Source organism: Schistocerca gregaria, chromosome 1 (assembly GCF_023897955.1).
Source record: "Schistocerca gregaria isolate iqSchGreg1 chromosome 1, iqSchGreg1.2, whole genome shotgun sequence".
In the NCBI taxonomy this organism is placed as follows: domain Eukaryota; kingdom Metazoa; phylum Arthropoda; class Insecta; order Orthoptera; family Acrididae; genus Schistocerca; species Schistocerca gregaria.
In genome coordinates this window covers 667,546,270-667,564,520 of record NC_064920.1, presented here as the reverse complement: position 1 = coordinate 667,564,520, position 18,251 = coordinate 667,546,270, and the positions used below count along the sequence as shown (strand labels likewise).

At 41.1% G+C, this 18,251-nt stretch overlaps 1 protein-coding gene across 10 annotated transcripts in view; it reads right to left on the bottom strand.

Annotated features, from left to right (window-relative positions):
* LOC126362232 (protein piccolo-like) overlaps positions 1 to 18,251 on the bottom strand; it is a 731,361-nt gene that overhangs the window by 132,246 nt on the left and 580,864 nt on the right. The gene's annotated exons all lie outside the window — the stretch shown is intronic.

Below are 18,251 nucleotides of genomic sequence, written 5' to 3'. Positions count from 1 at the left end.
GGCGCATTCATTGCTCCATCAGATTTCTGGCGTGCAGCCCTACCGACTCCATTTGTTCCATTGATATTCGGACTGTGTACCATCCGGCCATCTTCCGAGTGAGTTATGCGACTCAAGCTAAAGCCTTATATCGTCTTTGTGGTTGATTGTAGTTTCTTGGGTTTCTTTTTTATTATATTCTCGATCTTCCTTCTTGTATTCTTCATTCGATGAGTGGTTTAACCCTTAAATATGTGACTAACGACAATGTACATGTTTCCGCCTCTTTGAAGCTGACTTTTGCGCGGGGGTGCATATGGTCACAAACATTAAATAAGAAACACAATTTAACCGTCTTAGTTCCTCTGGGATCAACATAGGCCTATAAGCACATTGGAAAATCATATCTCACTTATTTTCAAAGTTTTTTTTTCAGAATATCTAACTTCCTCTCTCTCTCTCTCTCTCTCTCTCTCTCTCTCTCTCTCTCTCTCTCTATCTCTCTGAGTCAACTATGTCCAATGACTTTTTGTTTAATTTTATATTTACTGACGTTTTGTTCAATTTTATATTTACTGACGTTTTGTTCAATTTTATATTTACAACACATTAAAATTTATTAATTATTTTGCACTAAGTACCACCTCAATCTAAATTTCATTTTTGTTTCTTGAGTGTAATGTTTATGAAAATAGAATCATTATTGTTACATTGAACAAATTTAGTGTATCTTTTTGCGTTAATTCGTTAAATAACTGCCAATATATCCTGAGCAAATTACTTGGGATCGATAGGACCCCAGCTGCACTCAGTGAGAGAAAAAACACCTGGTAGTAGGCCGGTTAAATGCGTAATGCCTTTTTTGCATGACAGAGTGGAAGAGAAGAGTCCTCTTGTAAGGTTTAGCGAAGCAGCACGACAACGGAGAGAGAAAGAAAGAATGAGAGACAGCGCTCTTCGGAGTTTCGCGCGACCAGGAGCGTCTAGATTTGTCAACGTCTTGTTGCCATCCTCGGCGAGAGGATGGGCCTTGTAACAGCGCTGACCTTCCATCTAACTTACTCACTCGACGGAAGAAACATCGCCTGAAACGAGCCCACGCTATGTCTACAAACGACGGCGTGCCACAGTTCAACGACCGAGACAAATTACTGGTACCAGATTTTATTTTGATTTACGAGGGAGACAGCGATAAACTGTTGATCGCTGCCTCTTTTTTAAATCGAAATAAAATCAGATTAATTCGATAAATTATAAACAATGGATCCAACAGTACACACAATTGTAACTGAAAAAAAACAGGTCTGTGTTCAAATCAGTTTTCATTATATGTTTGTTACAATGGGTTATAATGATAGGTTACCTGAACGTAGGAGAAGTTGAAAATTAAGAGAGGAAGATTCAGGTTTTTTCGATCATCTTTTAACAGAAAACCACTCATACGGTATAGAATTTACATTCTGTAAAGAAAAGTAGAAAAGTGCCCCTGTTAGAAATACTTGAAATCAACAAACATGACACAGAATGCCAGCTTAGTACTAAATGCTCAAACTTAATTTTCTTTCTCCCCTCTTTTAAATTAAGTTTCAATTACAAAGAACAGAGTGAAATTGTAAATTCAGAATAATTTTTCATCAATTGTTAAATGTATCTCTACAAAAAACCTTGTATCCTTTTTTGGTTAATGTAATTACTTCTACGCAATAAAAAAATGCAATATTTTCCTATGTAAACACTCCACAAGTCAGGTTCGTATCTTCTGTGTAAATAAAATCCGTGTAAGTAGCACTTCACTGTTTCTGTGTTCACGACACACAGTTGTCACCTGAAGAGGCCTAAGAAGCCTAAAGGAAGTGGGTGACCAAATAAACTAATTTTGTAGAACATCAATAAGTGTTTCTTATTTAATATAATAATGGCTTTAATAGAAAGCACAGAATCTAATAAAACATCCTCTGGTCAATTTTACGACAAAAGTAAGGAAAGACTTAATCAAGCCTGATACAATAGATAAGTGGTTAAAGAATATTTGGAATAGAATTCATTTACAAAACGGAGCAGCGTTTACGTTTCTTTTCATTATTGAATCGTTGTGTTCTGGGGTTTACAACAGCATTTTGCAATACGTAACTGACGATGAATATTGGTAGTCACAATGGCACTTAAGTACTTTGGCTTAAGTAATATCAAAAAGTAGAGTGGCAGTCTGGGGCATGCGTTATGGGTGTTGAATTCTAGTTAAAGAATGGAAGGATGAAGAATAATATTTAACAGCTCGTCAACGACCACTGATCGGAACTGATCAAAGATGGAGAAGGAAATGCCATGACCTTGCTGAAGTAAACATTAGGATTTCATTAGAAACGATTTAGGGAATCCACGGAAAAACAAAAGCAGGACGACCAGACGGAGATTTTAACCCTCGCGTAGCCAATTCTTACTCTAGTGACTTCATGGCACAGCTATTTTGAATGTGGTAGGAACGATACTAGCCTGGTGAAACAGTGTGTACGGAAGAACTTGACGGACGGATGATCAGATTAGATTAGATTAGTACTTGTTCCACAGATCATGAATACGACACTTCGTAATGATGTGGAACGTGTCAGGTTAATAAAAGGTGTCTATACAAGATATTACATTAGACAAAATATTACAAGACACTCAATATTTTTTTTTGTGGAGGTAGGGAAATTACAGACTTACTATATCCAAAAATTCATCTAATGAATAGAAGGAGTTGCCATTAAGAAATTCTTTTAATTCCCTTTTAAATGCTATATGGCTATCTGTCAGACTTTTGATGCTATTAGGTAAGTGACCAAAGACTTTTGTGGCATCATAATTTACCCCCTTCTGAGCCAAAGTTAGATTTAACGTTGATTAGTGAAGTAGCCATGTACACTGCCATTACTTTTGAATTCGTTAGGATTGTTAATAACAAATTTCATAAGTGAATATATATGTTGTGAGGCTACAGTGAAGATATCTAGCTCTTTAAATAAGTGTCTGCAGGATGACCTTGGATGAGCTCCAGCAATTATTCTGATTGCACGCTTTTGTGCAGTGAACACTCTTTTACTCAATGATGAGTTACCCCAGAATATGATGACGATTGGCAAACAGATTCAGAATTGTATAGTGGATGCATCTAGCAGGAGAGCTCCACGTTTGAGAAAAGAAAGAGAATTTGTCTTATTTAAATTCATTCATCATAATCGATGTTTTTCGAAAGACTATAACTGTAATGAAACATTTCACCAGTTACTTTTTTCATGCAAGCACGACGCCTTTAAGGAATTTATTACCATTTTCAAATGCAACTATTTACACTGGTATTGTACGTGACGTCTGAGGGTGTTATTTTACTTCGCTTGCCAGGCAGCCGTCTTTTTATGATCTTACTGTGATCGCAAAATATAAATGTGGAACTTTTTACGCACTAATGTTAAAGAATAGTTAGAAAATAGTATTTTCTAAGTTCGTGTAAAAAATTCCAAGATTTATATTTTCCGATACAGTAAAAATAGAAAAGTCTATTGCAGGGCAAGAAAAGCAAAACATCACACGCGCAGGCATCACATGCAATAAATAGTTGCACTTGAAAACAGGAATAAATTCATGAAACTCGTCGTGCTATACTTGCAGTGTTCTATTTAAATCGAAATTTCTGTAGCTTGTAGTTATATGTAGCACAGTAGAGGCAGTACGCGAACTGGCTTGTGAGACATGACGCAGTTTCCGTCTCGAGTGCACGTGCTGAGAGGAAAGACGGCAGCGGACCTTGCCCACATGGTCTGCCTTGGCCGGCCATACTGGGCAGAGACCCGAGGCCACGTGAGCTCTAGTTATCACAGGTCGCGTCATCATTTATACACAGCTACCTGCTATCAGCAACGTGCAACCCGCGTAAAATACTTTCATTTCTAATCCAGGAAGGTATTCATAAAATGAAAAGTAATGTGTTCAAAAAATGGTTCAAATGGCTCTGAGCGCTAAGGGACTTAACATCTGTGGTCTTCAGTCCCGTTGAACTAGGAACTACTTAAACCTAACTAACCTAAGGACATCACACACATCCAAACCGGAGGCAGGATTCGAACCTGCTACCGTAGCTGTCACGCGGTTCCAGACTGAAGCGCCTAGAACCGCACGGCCACACCGGCCGGCTAATGTGTTCACAGGCTCACACAAAATTACATGGCGCCGAAACCTTAAGAGAACAATAGAAGCATTGTTTAACAGGTAGGAGGAAGTTGACAGTAATTATATGCATAAAAGAATTAATGTACAGAACACTACACAATAAAGATATTACTTATAACGTTACTGAAGATTGATGTTTCCGAAATCAGCAACTTTGTGGTAAGTATCAGAAAAGCCGTTCGGGGAACCGTGAAGCGCATTCATAAGAAGAATAAAATTGTCGATGCAGACGCGTACAGCTGGGTTCACATCGATTTAAATGGCGAGAGGTACGCTATTACACCATAAGTTTAAAGAGATAGCTACACATTAGAACCTATCACACACCTTTTTCCATACATGAGTGTGCTAGACTAAGCTTATTAGATTGGAGCAGATGCGTCCGAGCAACAAAAGATAAATTAAGTACAAATGTACTGTTCTGAGCAAAATATTTGTAAAATTTCCGTTAGCCGCAAGGCAAATTCTAGAAGTAGAAGTCTGTTCCCATATATTCCTAACTGGTATTCAACTTGCCTCGCTTCGATCTTTTTCTCTGCCTCGTGATGACTGGGTGTTGTGTGATGTCCTTAGGTTAGTTAGATTTAAGTAGTTCTAAGTTCTAGGGGACTGATGACCATAGATATTAAGTCCCATAGTGCTTAGACCCATTTGAACCATTTGAACCCTTCGATCTTTTCTTTGGTGTATGGATGGCAAAACAGAGATTTTCATCATACCCTGTTGAAATTACGTTGGCTGTGAATAATAGTTGAATAGTCGATTGGCCATATTTTAGCTTTATGACAGCGTCCATTCTCGTAATCACATTTCCAAACAATTCAGTTTTCGGAAATATAGTGGTCCATTTGTCAGTGAAAGCTGCAAACAAGCAGGAGTGGTATGGATTCTCAGTCACAAAGTCGACGTTCCAAAACTTCCACAAATATTCACTCTGATTGGAATCATTAGTACTTCGGTGTCATGAGGCGAATTGAAGGTGTCATCATACCCAGAAGATAAAACTGCAATAGAAGCGATATTGGAGTGTCTAGCTCTTAGCCAATCTTCGTAACACGGGACGCAACGCTTGTAGCGGATACTTGCGTGGACGTAAGCTAGCGCCTTCACGACATTGTACGTAGGGGCTGTCACGGCTGATGAGGCAGACTAGGAAGCTACCGAACGTAGACCTAAAACATTCGTTCGCTGCCAGCATCATCATACTTTCCTGAAACAAGGTTGCCATGTGCCACCTACAGCACCCCTCCCCCTCACTCACCCAGTTTCCCCATTTTCGGATTCTAGGGTCGCATGCAACTTAATTGGTTCAATAGAATCAGAGGATCGATGCCTTTAGATTTACAAACAGTAGCCGACAGAAATATTTTCGTCGCCTCATCCGAGAGTTAGCTATCCCTCTTACTTCTGTACGACGTATTTTGCGCCGTAGTTTGTATTTCAAGCCATACGGTATTCAGTTAGTACAAGCCGTTCATGAATATGATATACAAAACGTGTTAAGTTCTGTAGCCGGCCATTGTGTCCGCGTAGTTCTAGGGGCTTCAGTCTGGAACCGCGCGACCGCTACGGTCGCAGGTTCGAATCCTACCTCGGGCATGGATTTGTGTGATGTCCTTAGGTTAGTTAGGTTTAAGTAGTTCTAAGTTCTAGGGGACTGTCCCATAGTGCTCAGAGCCATTTTTTTTTTTTTGTAAAGTTCTGTGAATTCATTCTGAGGGTGGAGACTGAAGATAACAATTTTTTTTCACGTTTAGAGTCCAGTAATGAGGCAACATTCCATTTAAGTGGAACAGTGAAGCACTACACCAGCCATGTATCACAGCGGAACACGAGAAAGCCTCTCCTTAGCTCCACGTATTTTGCGCCTCACGTATTTTACGGCTCACTTTTTTGGGGGAGAAAAGATGGTTACAGAAGTCGCGTACTTGAATATATTGGTCTGGCTTTTCCCACAGCTGCGAGAACATGACAAAAACCTTAGTTTTCAGCAGGACGGAGCACCACCATACTGGTATAGCTATGTAAGAGCATTTCTTAATAATGAGCTGTTCCAACGACGGATCGACTGTAAAGGGAGTACGGATCTCGCATTGCACCACTGACCTCCAAAGTTTCACGTTATGTGAATCTTTTGGAAGTTTGTGAAAGACTCCTCTTATGTGCCAACCCCCCCCCCCCCCCCCCCCCCCCCCAATGTACTTTGAGTGAACTCAGTGATGCCGAAAAGAAAAGCAGTAAACGTGGTAACTCCAGACATGCTCGCAAAAGTATGGGACCATTTTGACACTCATCTGGATGATGGTACATGTATCCGGTGGAGGCCAAAAGTAGGGGACGATTTTGACAGTCATCTGGATGATGGTCGTGTGTCCGGTGGATGGTAAATATTTGATTAAACTTTTTGCAGCACTGTGTAGACTTTTTGAGTAGGTGGCATTTGCCTGATCAGTTTGCTTGTCTTCCTGCTGAGCACTGCGTTGAGCGACACTGATTGGCTGCAGGCAGCAGCGTTGGCGGCCATGTGTTCGCCACAGCCAAGGTCGTCGGTGCCAGGCGAGGCCGCGGCGTTCTGTTTGTAGCCTACATGGCTCTGCCCGCTGCCGGGCCTTAGCCTATTCCGCACACCCGCACTTCCATTCCTGTCATCCGCAAGGCCGCGCGCCCCTGGGAGACCTGTCTCAGCGGCGTGATCTATTGCCGGCCCTTGCGAGGGAGCAAAGATTTTCGTTACGCGCAGCACCTGCTCTCCGCGTCTTTCTCCCTTTTATAGACAATGAGGTCCGTGTCACGTAAGGAATGTTTCGGTTTCACTGTCCGTGAGAGTGGAGTATGAGACAACTGGGTGACGGTCACGTATTTCGTGCAGAAGCAACCTCAGTCGAGAAACGTGAAAGCCTGCGTATCTGGATCTGGAGATTATGAAGCATTTTAATGTAGTGTAAAATGATTGCATCAGAAACATACCATACTTCAAGTACATTTTGTGTCGATATTCTCCAGATTTTGCAAACGTCATAAAGTTAATGAAAGCTGGTACTACATTACTACTGAAACAAAGAGCAACATCAGTTTTCACATGCTTAAAGTATTGACTGAAGTCGCATCCATTTGTGACTGGTTATACAGGATGGTCAGAAATAGTCTGAAAAGCTCGTATGGGTGTTTCAGGGTAGGTAGTGCTGAAAAATAATTGTTAAGAAAAAATTCGTTACGCTGTGTTAATTAGCATTGAAGTTAGTCAATAACGCCGCTGTACGCAAAAATTCAAGCTTGTTCTTTGTTTGGTTTCCCAAGAGAGCAATTCAAAAATTTGACATGAGACGTAAGTAAGGATCGAACCCGAGCCAAAGGCTGAGCAGTCTCGTGCGCTATCATCTACGCTATGAGAACAACTGACATTAATTGTATATTTTGGGCCATTTGAATTTACGCACGCTACGGCCTGATTGCTAACTTCAATGTTAACTAACTCAGAAACGGCTGAAGGTCTGGATTTTTTTTTTTTTTCCAACGATTACTTCTAAGCACAACATATCCTGCAACGCCCTTAGAAACTTTTCATACTGTTTCTCACCACCCTGTACAATTATAAAAGTTTTACAATTATAAAAGTTTCCTTGCTTCAGTACATGCCATATAAACTGAACCTCGTGGAGCCATGAAAAGTACAGGAAGCCTTCCTATATTTCACAGCACTACACACCCTTTACTTGTAATTATTTTATTTGGATATGTAAGAATGCAGTAACAAGCTGTATTTTATTTGTGAAAACAAATAGCTTCACATGCAATCGAAGAGCCCCAATTTGAAAAATCGTAGGAAACTCACTCCATAGCCCACTTTGGTAGCTGTGTTGCATTAAAAATGTATGGCAGGATTGACGTTCATTAGCATGAGGTCCTCAGTAATGAAATAGATCCGATCCGACCTTTCAGCTGAAAGGCACCTTACAAATCCTTCATGGAAGCAACTTCGATGAGGAGGGCTTGGGAGGTATTTTACCTTAAGAAACTTCCTTACCGTTGTAAAATAAACTCGTGGACATTTAGGAGCAGTTTCAGGAGTGAATACTGCATCTTCACATTCATGATAATAATTTTGTGAATAATAACGCGCTCCTGGTCTGAATGCTAATTCTAATTGTTTTAACTGTTAAAAAGCATGAACTCGTTAGAGGTTTAGTCGCTGCTAGAGACTGTGGGTATTGGTATGAGAATGTGAGCGCCCATCTACCAGTGGCAGGAATTAAAACCAACGTTACGAGATGGTTGCTTTTGACGTTGTTATGGTCTTCAGTCTTAGGACTGGTTTGATGCAGCTATCCATGCTACTCTATCCTGTCCAAGCCTCTTCGTTTCTGAATAACTAGTGCAACTTACATCCTTCTGAATCTACTTACTGTACTCTTGGTCTCCCTCTACGATTTTCAGCTCCCACACTTCCCTCCTGTACTAAATTGGTGATCCCTTGATGTCTCAGAAAGTGTCCTATCAACGGATCCCTTCTTTTATTCTTTTCTCCTCAATTCTATTCAGCACCTCCTAATTAGTTATGGGATCTACCACATTTCGAAAACTTGAATTCTCTTCTTGTCTAAACTGTTTATCGTCCATGTTTCACTTCCATACATGGTTACACTCCTCTCAAATACTTTCAGAAAAGACTTCCTAAGACTTAAATTTATATTCGATATCAACAAATTTCTTTTCTTCAGAAACGTTTTTCTTGTCGTTGCCAGTCTACATTTTATTTCCTCTCTACTTCCGCCATCGTCAGTTATTTTACTGCCCAAATAGCAAAACTCATCTACTGCTTTAAGTGTCTCGTTTCCTATTCTAATCTCCTCGGCATCACCTGACTTATTTCGGCTACATTTCATGATCATTGTTTTGCTTTTGTTGATGTTCATCTGGTACCCACGTTTCAAGACGCTGTCCATTCATTTCAGCTGGTCTTCTAACTCCTTTTTTGTCTCTGACAAAATTACAGTGTCATCGGCAAACCACAGTTTTTTTTTTGTCCCTGGACCTTAATTCCTACGCCAAATTTTTCTTTTATTTCCTTTTTTGCCAGCTCAGTGTACAGACTATATTAAAATTAGAAATTTGTACATCGCTTTTAGCAGGTACTGCACAACAGTAGTGCAGTCTGTTTCAGTACATAGGGAACTTTCTGTAATCTGGAAGCATATAAAAGAAATGAGTTTTGTGAAATACCACAGAGTATATTTCAATAGCGTTGCTAATATGCTTTCCTAGCGATGCGCAACTAGCACGTTTCCTAGAGAGCTGCAAACTAGCGCCACCGAAACTGTGCATATCACGACTAGGTGACTGTGACTTGTGCAGGTGGAGCTGCATGCAGCGTTTGTGGTTTATAGAGGATATCTGACAGCGCGGGCACGATGGACAGTGTAGTTCCCTCCAAAAGCATCGAGGGATCTGTTCGCTTATATTTCATCTAATGGGCCGACTGCCATTAGTGTTCTCTTGTGCTCCCACTCCACGGATCATTACGGAGAACATTGTCATTTAAGCCGAGATGTTAGCATATGGTCAGCACAAGCTGAATTGCACGTGTCACGATGTCGTTGATAAAGCCCACAGCCATGCGGATTCAAATCTCTGCGTGATCACGATGTAACGTCCCCAAACATAGAGGTCGGTAGTGTTTGTACGAGATGGGAAAAATAAAACTGGCCCTGACGAGTGGGTACCATTGGACGTGGAAAAAAAAAGTTCAGATGTGTGTGAAATCTTATGGGACTTAACTGCTAAGGTCATCAATCCCTAAGCTTACACACTACTTAACCTAAATCATCCTAAGGACAAACACACACACCCATGCCCGAGGGAGGACTCGAACCTCCGCCGGGACCAGCCGCACAGCCCATGACTGCAGCGCCCTATTTTTTTTTCTTTTTCATTTTGTTTATTTTAGTTCGTTGCATCTGATCAGGGCGGACGTCGTAAGACGCCCTTTTAAGTTCGTTGTTGAGCTATTAACTCAGTTTTTTTTTTATTACAGAGGGCAACTAACCCTTTGACCAAACACGCTGAGCTACCGTGCCGGCAGCCAAGACCGCTCGGCTAATCCCGCGCGGCTTGGACGTGAATCTGTGGTAGCATTAACGGAGGAGGAAAGGATCTAAAGTTACTTCCAATAGGAGGGAGCAACTGCCCACACAGCCCGCCAAACCTACGAGCACATTTACACAATATTCACGCTTGACAGAGTTGTAAGCAGACGTCAGGCTGGTTGCGTTCCTAGCTGGCAACTAACGTCACTTGATCTAACAGTGTGCGATCACTTTGTGTGGGGAGACCTCTACATCTACATCTACATCTACATCCATATTCCGCAAGCCACCTGACGGTGTGTGGCGGAGGGTACCCTGAGTACCTCTATCGGTTCTCCCTTCTATTTCAGTCTCGTATTGTACGTGGAAAGAAGGATTGTCGGTATGCTTCTGTGTGGGCTCTAATCTCTCTGATTTTATCCTCATGGTCTCTTCGCGAGATATACGTAGGAGGGAGCAATATACTGCTTGACTCTTCGGTGAAAGTATGTTCTCGAAACTTTAACAAAAGCCCATACCGAGCTACTGAGCGTCTCTCCTGCAGAGTCTTCCACTGGAGTTTATCTATCATCTCCGTAACGCTTTCGCAATTACTAAATGATCCTGTAACGAAGCGCGCTGCTCTCCGTTGGATCTCAAGTCTAAGGTGTATCGCAACAATCCTCACAGTCTTCAAGAAGTGCAGCAGAACATTTCGGATGAGACTGCAGAAAATTCGGCAGTCCAACTTCGATCCGCCTTCAGCTACTTGCTGACCAGGGCCCAAAAGTGCAATGAGATGAATGATGGTCACTTTCAACATCTGCTACAGTCAGGTTAGTACTGTACTTCCTTTCCTCTGCTGCGTTTCTTTGTACCCTGGTGCTCATTTCCCCGTGTCACTCTTATTTGCCCCACCCTGTATGTATAGATAATTTGATTTCTCATACATAAATTGTGAAACAAAGCTTTAATTAGGTAAAAAAATTTCTTTATCAGTGTTCTCGCCTGACATGACTTACGAAGCAACGGTAAAGGGAGTTTGGTACTGTGTGCTGTGAGAGTCCTGGTGCCGACTGGTGCCCTAATAACGAAAGTCACCAGTTCATATTCATTATCACCAAGACGCGCCTTATCAGCACTCTAATGGTAAGCCATAGGAGGTCAGAATTTGATATGGGAAGTTAAATTGTCGCCTGGTGTTACGTGAATCAGAATAAGGTGCTTATTCAAAAATAGTGCCTGTTCATTATGGGAAGAAACGACCAGTTAGTTACGTTATGTGGGTACTATTGAAACTTCTCGAGAAGTACTGCGGCCGTTTGCATTGCAACCAATTTCTTTTCGAATACTTTTGTAGTTCGGGATAAGTCCTTAATATTTGCCTTTTTGAAAACCACTCTCACATAGCACTTAGTCACTTCAATACCAATGTCCAGTGAAACCGTTGGTAACATCAATACGAAAAATATACAGACACAGTGGCGTATAAGGTGGTAATCTAAATTAAGAAGCAGAGCGCAATGAATCAGCTGACCACGACTACATGTTTGGCTTGTGAGAGATTAGAAGTTTGTAAAAAGGCACAGCAGTGACATGATGAGAAGGAAAACAAAAACACCAAGTGACATAGGTGTTTTGTATCACTAGGCTGGTAAATAACAAAATATTATATGCTTCGTACGTTCTACTGTTCCTATGACTTGAGAAAACGTTTCTACTCTCCCAGTATTCTCAAATGAACAAAACACGCACGCAGACACACACACACACGCAGACACACACACACACACACACACACACACACACACACACACACCACACCACACCACACCACACCACACACACACACACACACACACACACACACACACACACATACACACATGCTTCTATACATACACTTTCAAGAAACTAACCAAATTACAAGAACAAGTGCACTGAATTAATCACAGATGATTCCGACACGGTTATTCTTAACGTATTAAAAAAAAAAAAAAAGGGTCAGACTTAAAATGAACCATAGGAAATTAAAATAACTATTTCCTGCAAAATCTTGTTGTTACAAAATATTTTCACCTCACTTTACGATCGCAAGATTAAAGCCGAGACACTGCTGAAGATTTTAACTGTAGCAAATAATGACGAAAACTGTGCACCTAATGATCTTTCCTCATAGAAATTTGGGATGATAGTCACAAGATTTAACCTGTGTATTCGACCGACAGTGAAAGGAGGCGTCGATAGGGAACACGACGACACGCCAGGGGCTGGAGGAACGCCCACCTGTTGCTGAACTGCTGGAGCGCGTTTCCCGGCTGAGGTCCGCGCTGGAGGCTGCTTCGGAGATCACTAGCTCCAGCGCGGAGTCACCGTCGGCAGCGTGGCCACGCTCTGTGATCCACTTTCTTTCCAGCAGTAGAGGGGGCGAGGACAACAACGTCTGTGTCTGTGGATGCGCCGCCTGCCGACCTTGGGCGATTACCATGACGTACTGGATTGCATGGCCTCGAACACCTGTCACTCGGCTTTAAGAAAAATCAATCGCCTCTGGCGCTATCGATACATTTAAGACTTCTCAGTGATCCACTGGTGTCAAAAGGTGGAAGTGAAGAATCATGCAATTTTCTATAGAAGTTGCGCTATGATATCGAGGGTAAAAGAGAGGAGAAAGGATCTAGAGTTTAGCGTCTGTCGACATTGAGATAATTATAGGTGGAATGCTGAAATAGGGGAAGATGGGGAAAGAAACTACCTTTGGTGTTTTTAAAGCACCTGTCCCAGGATTCGCCTGAACTGATTTAGGGAGACCACTGAGCTACTCTTATTAAAAAAATAAACTTAAACTGTGGTAAAAATTATCTTGGCAGAAGTATGTTAAAGTGCACGAACACTTAAGGTAGCGATACAGAACGTCAAGGGCAGCAAAATGAACAAATAGCATGTAACACAGGGACGCATCAGCTGAATTACTTAATGTTACACTAAGATTCATAAACCACATTTCGTACACTGCTATATTTCGTAAAAGCAACAATACAGCGAGGGCCTGTGCCCAGCAGTAGTTACGAAATATCCTACTGTAATTAGGGACTCGATACTCTTCATCCCTAAACTGTAATTCTGTGAGATCACTCTTCAAGAGTTGTACTGTAAATCGTTGTGCGGAACGCATCGGGCAAAATAAAAACGGAATCGTGACTGATGGCAGGAAAATTATTTCATAAAGAAATCCACTGTTTCGACATTCGCTGGCTTTGACCAACTCTTTCTATTGGATCAAATGAATATTGTAAAAATTATTATGATCTTGCTATTGGTTATACTGATCAAATGTTTATTTGAGTTTTTAATTCTGCAATCGCTAGACATTTAATGAAACGTGAGTAATTATCATTACTATCAACATTCGTCAAGATTATATTCAGTTTATGATATAAATATCAGAAATTATTTAAAATATATTAATATCAGAAAATTATTGTAAACGAAACCGAAAGGCATAAAATTTCATCTTCTCAGTAAAGGAGATGGACCTATAACGGTCTTTATCAATAAGGTAGAATTCTACTAGACTTCTTCGCTGTTTGAGAGGAAATGTGGCTTCAAATAGTAGCAATTAATCCAAGCTAATGATATTTAGCTATCCCACTTTTCGCTGAGTAGCAAAAACGTAAACATATTTGTGATACCAACTACTCATAACTAACTGATAATAGAAAAAAACTTGTCAAGAAAAAGAGCATTGAGAACTCGGAGATGGAAACGTTAAGGCGAAAGAATAAAAGATTGCGGACATTGTCATTCACGTAAAGACTGATGAAGTAAAGAAGCTATTTTTTAAAAAAGTTGAGATCGCTATTCCTGGTTAAAAAGACAACTAAAAGTGATGGAAACGTTGCTCAAATGTTATCCCTGGTCAGTATTACAGTACGAAGCAGGTATCCAGTTCCCAACATCCTGAATACGCTTGAGACCATCGAAATGTGATTTGTAAAATTATGTTACCGATAAAAAATGACTGATTCCTCAAAAGAGCTCGTAAAAGTAGAGGAAAAATAAAAATCATATAAGTATATCAAAAGACTCTACACCTCGTCTAAGGTAAGACACACAGCTAATACTACACAGCAAAATAAAGGGCGACGACAGAACTGACGGACTACAGATATTTCGGCTTAAGGTATCAGAAAACAGAAAAGTATTCAGAAAGGAGACTAGCAGATATACGACAGCACTAGTAGCGGGGTTAATGCGATTCAAGTGCAGTTTAGGTCCCACCTATATCAGTACTGTGAGTGTACAACACCTCCCCCCTCAAGGTCATCATCATCTTTCCCACCCTATTCGCCCCCTCCCAACCAGTTTCGGATGAACCGCGTCATGAGTGAAACACACCTGCCAATTTTTCCATACAGCCACCTTAGCTGAAAAGAAGAACTGCATATTGGAGGGTGGTCATTGTGTTGCATACTGATGAGGTGCCAGTGTAGGGCGCATAGTAATAAGTCAGGCGTGTTTGGTGTTGCGGTTTCTAGGTGAGCTGGATCGTGTTGTGGGTGTTGTGTTGTTCGGTTTTATAATAATGAGCAGTCCTGGGCACTCGGTCCTGCTGTTCATGTCCCTAGCGGACCCTGCCTGAACATTTTTGTCGTCTAATATGAAAATGAGGTTTGCGGAAAAATTAATATCGTGGGATTTTGCCTATCATACTGCATGTATTGGCCATTGGGAACACATGGCACATAACTGTAGCCGTTTCCATAAACTTAAGACATGTGCAAATTTTTGTATCCTGAACAGAATGTGTATCACAGAAGTCATAGTTGTGGAAAATTTTATTCAAAAGTAATGTGATATTTAAGTAAATTATTGTTTTTGTCATTTTTCTCTCGATGTATTTAGAGCATATAGGGCTCCATTTAATATTATGTGTGGCTTTTTCCTCGCAAAGAATGAAGAGGTTGTCCGATCTTTGATGCGATAGCATGAAGCAGATCACTGATGTAAGAAATCTGTTGTTAACAAACTGTAAAAGTGCTTCAGCCAATGATAAGTCAGACATATAGTAGTAGGTCCACATCATTTTTTCTGAAACTGTTTCGTTCATACTCATTTCTGGTGGTTCCAAACAACATGAAAAGATATTTTGTGAAATGTCAGCACTACATATTATTTCCAGTTTCATGATTGCCTTTTATAAGAAAATTGCCAGAGCATAAGAGGGATTGCTGTACGCAGAAACCAGTACATATCAACTGAGCAGAAAAGTTCATGAAATTTAAAAGTTTTTCATATAAAGATCAGTAAGTATCGTTTGTCGTGTACATGGACTTTGAATGGCTCCTCGTCCCTGTGACTGGCTGTGATGGTGACTACAAAAACAACTCCCATGTACCATTTGCTGCAGCATCATTCCTCTAGCCACATCAGATGATATAAAGAAACTCATAAATGCCTGTTTGACGATATAGTTTGCTACCTAACTGGGGTATTGTACACAACTTACCGACTCCCATCGCATTTAGCCATTAACTTGAGTGAGTGCGATATACGTGATGAAAACGAAATAGCAAGTCTCCAGCCGGTGCGCATTGAGATATTTTATTTTCGCAAGCAGTATTACGCAATATGTCTTAGATTCGGGTAGGCATCACTCGAGACTTCGCTTCAGTTGAATATGCATCTCTCACGTTCGATGATGTGTAATTTCAAGTGTGGTTATGAATATCTGGATTCATGGGATACACTCTTCTATACTACGCTCTGCGTATCCAATATACTTACGGTGGACGCGGAATGTGAGCATGTGCATACGAGGCACGAGGTACGAATTTAATACAGAATTATGCAAGGACACAAAGGTATGAATTATTGCAGCTGTATTTGAGCAACATACAGTCTGCGTCCTGGGTCAGAGTGGCAAACAATGCTCAAAAGCACAACCCGAGGCAAATAATCAACGACTAAGTGAACTGTTCAACTACAGTTTTTACCAATTCATTGGACAGCGATTTCTGTGTATTACAGTCTGACCCAATCATAAAGATTTTTAACGCACGTTTCTGGTGTAGGATATGTCTTGGCATGTCTTAACAGTTTGTTGCTACTAAGTTATGTGGTTGCCGACGTATACTGTTACTCTCTCTTGGGGAATACTGAAAGCATCTTGTTATTGAGCAAATGTGGTGTCGTATATTTATTAAGTGAACATGATTACAGATATGTAGCGTATTTAGGCATCCACACGTTTTTTCCTTTCCCTCTTAATGTTGTTGTGTGATCTGATTTGACAGCTAATGTCCGTATCGTAATTTAGTGATTTAGTGCATAACTTACCTTCAACAGATTGTTTCGTCTTTCCTCTGTTGTAAAGATTTAGACATGTTGGTGCTACCGCAAGATCTTACAAAGCAGGTGCTTCAATGGTGTGCAATGAGTTTGTACAAGAGTGTGGATAATTTTGTACGCTACAGACTGCATCGACAATCTGAGAACTATTGTTCCTGATAATTTTACCTAAGCTTTGTTGCCTGTGGCATCCCAAGTTAGCATGTTCTGAAAATCTTCTCTAGGGCCTGTGGTAATTACACTGCATGTCACAATTAAAGGGTCACTTTTTCGTAATTCTGTGGTTGTCTCTGGTTGCGATGCATAAGTTTTCATCGTAAACTGTGAAAAAGTATTGCGCTCTACAACGTCTCTTGGGCAAGCTGTCGACACATAAGAAAAGAAGACCAGAACTCAGAAGTTCATATGAGGTGTAAGATGATTTACTGATGACACACTGGTACCAAATTTCACCATAATTCTGCCGAACGCCACCGTGAAACTGTCACACGATGGGAAGATCGTCACACCAGCTCTTACCCACATTTCAGCCGCTGTTTTGACGCCTCTGCGGTGGAGGTTAGAATCACGACGCCCAACACTGAATTCACGCGGTTTCCTTACGGGTGGCAGAGTAACACATTACAGACACACCGCTGCCTAGACCCAATCCAAAAAGGCCTCGGGAGGTGGCATATAGGGCGTCAATGGAACCACACCTTTCCTTGCGGCGATTATTCCCACACATGTCGTATTGGGATAAGCAACAACGTTCTTCACAGCATTTAACATTGCTTATACCCCCAGACATTTCAATTCTTCTTTGAGACATAGTGGGACTTCGTTCCCATTAAACGTGACTACAGTTTTTTTCCCCGCCTACCGACTGGAATCACTAGGAATCGTTCAAAACCATTCCACGAAATTTCAACGTGATCGAAGCAGAAAAGCGTGCTTATGCTTTTTCAGCCCTCCTGTTTCACGCCTTCCTGTGGCGTGATCACGGAGGGGTGCGACATTAACACATGTGTAAACAGCTGCAAAAAGTCCCTATAAGACCACCCCATTCAGCAATAACCTCGGAGGCACATGCCCACTTTTATTTAGAATTTTAAAAATGCGCCTTTGCAGAGAAAATCTATAGAGTAGCCCTAGGCACCTACAAGCAGGCAACCACTTGACACTCCTCTCTAAAATTACTTCACAGGTTTTCTCCGTAAATGCACATTTTTAAACTTCTCAGTAAATGTGAGTGGGTGCCACTGAGGGTATTGCTGAAATCGAGGGTCTTAGAGGGACTCTTCCTGTTGTTCATACATGTGTCAATGTCTCACGCCTCCATGATAATGCCACAGGAGGGTGTGAAACAGGACAGCTGAAAAAGAATAAGCACACTTTGCTGTTTAAGATCACATTCAAATTTCGTCAAATGGTTTTGAACCGTCCGTAGTGGTTCCAACTTACACACAAAAGCAAAAGTTGTGATTGTGCTGCACACATTCAATGGGGATGCAGCTCCAGTGTTCTCAGAGAAGGGCTGAAATATCTGGTGGTGTCAGCAGTGTCAAAGGTTGTCAAGAACATCGCCTTGTTGCTCTTCACAACTGTCGTTTCCGACCGTGAAATGTACGGGAATTAACGCCTCAAGGAAAGGGATGGTTTCATTGATCCCCT